Here is a 5,000-nt window from a genome sequence, read left to right on the forward strand (position 1 = left end):
ACACACACACACAGACACAAGCACACATATATACTCACACAAAAGACAAAGACACACACACACACACACACACACACACACACACACAAACACACTTCTCTCTTCTTTAACACATTAAGGAATGACTCTGAGCTGAGCCATTGGAAACGGACCAATTGGATTCACACACACACAGACACACACTCTCAGACACACACACACACACACACACACACACTTTCCCCCTGACTGGACCATTGGAGAGAGACCTGGGTGCCCTTTCCCTCCCTCCTCCATTAGGTGGCTGGTGTGTAATTGTGTTTGTCATCACTTACCAGTTCCACACCTCTTCTAATGCTGTTTAGGACGTAACTCATCGAATTACGTTTATTTAATAACTCATCTAATTGTGTTTATTTAATAACTCACCTAATTGTGTTTATTCCTACTTAATGTGACCAGGCTGTGGTCAGTCTGTGGACAGTTCCCTCTGAGTTAACTGTTGGCCACCTGTGAAAACTCCAAACTCTGTGCACATTTTTGGTTGGCCACGAGGGACACGAAGCATTTTTTCTTCTTTGTAGTTTTTTGGCCGTTTCAGGTGAACTACAACTGTGAACATTGCTACACGTCATGTGAGATACTCGTGTGAGATGACCATTTCTATTGGTTGAGAACGGAACTCTCTCAGCGTTTGTATTGGCTGAGAGTGGAACTCTTTGAGCATTTCTATTGGCTGACAGCAGAACTCTGAGTGTTTCTATTGGCTGACAGCAGAACTCTCTGAGCATTTCTATTGGTCGAGTGAAAAACTGAGTAGTGGGTGGAGTGAGGGATTATCGGTGAGGAATCTACAGAAGATGAGTGGTTGCCCTGGCGACAGATGTGAATTTGTGTATTTCTGAACTTGCGACTTGCATTTGTACAGACAAACTGTGTTTCAAACTGTCAATTTGTAGATGTGGGAAAAATATGCCTATTATGAAAAAAAACATCTGAATGTGAAGTAATATATATCCTCTGTTATGTCATATGTCAGACTGCGTCCTGTCTTTAGTGACATACATACACACACACAGACACACACTGAGAAGCACAAGTGCCACACAATCACTCACACACACACACACACACACACACACACACACACACACACACACACACACACCTAAAAGAATCAAAGGGGTAACTAAACATGTCCATCCTCATCACTTAGCACTCTGCCATCTGTCTCCTGTGATAGTCACTAACACACACACACATGCACGCACGCACGCACGCACGCACGCATACACACACACACACACACACACACACACACACACACACACTAAATAATATATTTTACAGTCAAACCCCAGCTAGATAATCAGTCCCAGCTAGTGTTCTCATTTCAAAAAGCTATAAAGTCTCCATCCAACACATTAGTTTCAGGCTTTGTATTCAATTGTGTCAATACTATAAAATAAAATTAAATTACTATTAAAATTATACACTTACCGTATTAACAAACGTATTCACACATGTAGACAGAAAGATACAATATATACAATCCTACTATTACTAATTATATAATTTTTATTATTATTATCATTATTATTATTATTGTTAGCAATAGGAGTTGTTGAAAAAGGCTATTTTTATCATCCAAATCCATGCTGAACTGGAATCATCATCAACACACACACACACACACACACACACACACACACACACACACACACACACATTCTGTCTCTCTCTCTCTCTCTCAAATTCTAAGGTGCTTTATTAGCACGACTGTTTGGTATAGTGTCGCCAAAGCAAGTGTTTCAACACAGTAGTATAATAAAGAAAGAAAACAGAGATACAGCATACAATACAACTCTCTCTCTCTGTCTCTCTCCCACCCTCCCTCTCTCTCCCCTTCTCTCTCGCACACACTCAATATATTTTATTTACAATTAGTGGGTGACAAAAACTATGTTTAACCAAAAACACATGTGCCATATAGTCATTGATGCTCGCTCTATTATTTAATACTTTGTATGCCGCCCTTTGCCATTAAACAGCTCTTGGTCATTTCCCATAACATCTCCTAAAGCTGGAGAGCACAAAATAGGGGCTTTGGGACAATTCCTCATCACAGAATCTCTCCAGGCGGTCCAGAGCCCTGGATCCACTCTGGTGGCGTTCTCCTCCGCAGCTCTCCCCAATGGCTCTCTATGGAGCTCTGATCAGGGAACTGAGATTACCATGATTAGATTATAGATAATAGATGTATTGATTAGATTATAGATTGTATATAGATTAGATTATAGATTATAGATCGGTAAATTAGATTATTAATTATAGACTGTAGATGATTAAACTTGACTCTGAGATTGCCATGATTAGATTATAGATAATAGATATATAGATTAGACCATAGATTATTAAACTTGACTGTGAGATAACCATGATTAGATACAAGATCATATATATAAAGATTATAGATAAATAAACTAGACTCTGAGATTACAATTATTAGATTATAGGTAATTAAACTTGACTCTGAGATTACCATGATTAGATTATAGATTATTAAACTAGACTCTGAGTTTAACATGATTAGATTATAGATTACAGATATATAGATTATAGATGATTAAACATGACTCCAGGGATTAGCCTGCCTTTATTGTGTTGATCTGGACATAAGCTTTTGAGTAGACCATTGGCCTGCTGGACGATCCAATCCTGACCCACTTGTAGGTTCTGGGAAGAGACAGACAGATTTAAAATGGAATTGAGGATATCATGCGCCCTAATGAGATTTCCAAGACATTTGAATGAACATTAAAATGGCCCACAACATCACAAACCCTCCACCCTAATTTGAATTGAGGTCAAAAACAGGATGCAGAATTACGATTCGAATTTGAGTCAAAGTAGAATTGAAATTCAAGTTTGACAAAATATGTCAGATATGATCGCAACAGACACACAAACGTATAATTGAAAACAGTAATCTATTACACTATGGAATTAAATTAGACTCATAAGTCTTGTAAGTGTAGATCATGTTTTGAAACTGTAGACATTATTTGTAACTGTAAAATGTAGTTGTACACTTACAAATCTGTTCAACAGGTACGGATCGGTTTTACAGCTACAGATCATCTTACAGTTACAAATATTTTACGAGTACAAACATATGTTACAGTTACAAATCAATATTTTACGATTACAAAAGTATTCTACAATTACAAATCTTTTCTGCAGGCGCACAGACTTTTGCGCCACCCAAGGGATGAGAACCGTCTCATATGTTTCGTGTGTGTGTGTATCGGGTGTGTAACTGTAAAACTGATCTGTGACTTAAAAAAAAAAAAACACGAACAATTTTCAGTGTTAGCTAATGTATCCCACAGTTACGAAATCTTCCACAGTTACAGTCTTTCGATTACGAATCTACTCTGCCGTTACGAATCTCTGCTGCTCGCACAAAACATTTTTACAAGTTACAAGTAGGCCTACTTTTGAGACTGTTCTGGCGTTCTAGTTCATTAACCAATCACAGAGCAGAAGGAACGCCGACGTTGTGGCTGGTTGTGGACATTGGCAACCAGAGATGCTCTAGCTACCGCCACGGAGTCTCTGATCTCTGATACGGCCCCCGTCAGGCTTGATACACCAAACAAACATGTTCTATGGAGTGGACTCCATATATATCCACTAATATGTTCTAATACAACCAGTAGTACTACTGATACACGGGGCAATGTTTAAGGACAATTACTTGGTTGGCAAAACCAGCTAGTTAGCTAAATCACATTCAATCTCAGTTTAGCTCTGTTAGCTAACAGTTCACGGTTTACGTATCTGTTCAGAAAGAAATTATGGTCCAATCTCAATGGGAAAGTGATGGTCAGCAACATTTACTCCGCAGGGACACTTTGATGTTATTAATTACACTGTGGATAGAATATCCGGAACGGAAAACTGTTCAACAAAACGTTCGCTTTTTGGCGAATTTGAATGAAGCTGGTGTCAACATCAGCTAAGTTAGCCTAGCAGCTAGCTGCTACAACGTTTATTTCTGATGGTTCTTCGTGACTGATCAGAAAGTACAGCGTCGGAAGGAAATACAGTGCTGGCCTTAAATAGACAATCATAATTATCTGTCTATATGTATTTCTTCTGTCTGAGCAGTTTGAGGCTCTAACTAGCAGCGCAAGGTCTGGTTGCTTGCACCCACCACAACCAGCCAGCCAACCAGTCACAACGTGGGCGCTCCTCCTGGCTCTGTGATTGGCTAATGAACTAGAACGCCAGAACAGTCTCAATCAGAACAGCCGTGGTGTACTGGTTAGCGCATCGGGCTTGTAACCGGAGGGTTGCCGGTTCGATCCCCGACCAGTCCACCACGGCTGAAGTGCCCTTGAGCAAGGCACCTAACCCCTCACTGCTCCCCGAGCGCCGCTGGTTGGGCAGGCAGCTCACTGCTCTGGGTTGTGTGATTCACCTCACTGTGTGTTCACTGTGTGCTGTGTTCACTAATTCGGTTAAAATTGGGTTAAATGCAGAGAACTGAATTTCCCTCACGGGATCAAAAAAGTATATATTCTATTCTATTCTAATCTTTCTAAAAGTACTTGTAACTTGTAAAAATATTACTTGTGCGAGCAGCAGAGATTCGTAACGGAAAGACTGTAACTGTGGAATATTTCGTACCTGTGGCATACATTTGCAAGGTAACACTGAAAATTGTTCGTGTTATTTTTTTTTGTGAAGTCACAAATCAGGTTTACAGTTACAAATCCGATACACACACACAAAACATATGAGACAGTTCTCATCCCTTAGGTGGCACAAAAGTCTGTGCGCCTGCAGAAAAGATTTGTAACTGTAGAATATTTTTGTAATCGTAAAATATTTCTAACTGTAGGTTGATCTGTAGCTGTAAAACCGATCCGTACCCGTAGAACAGATTTGTAAGTGTAGGGTATACTTGTAATATCGACAATTACTGGTACAGATAATTTTTACAGTTACAAATA

Source organism: Sardina pilchardus, chromosome 18, assembly GCF_963854185.1.
Source record: "Sardina pilchardus chromosome 18, fSarPil1.1, whole genome shotgun sequence".
Classification (NCBI taxonomy): Eukaryota; Metazoa; Chordata; class Actinopteri; order Clupeiformes; family Clupeidae; genus Sardina; species Sardina pilchardus.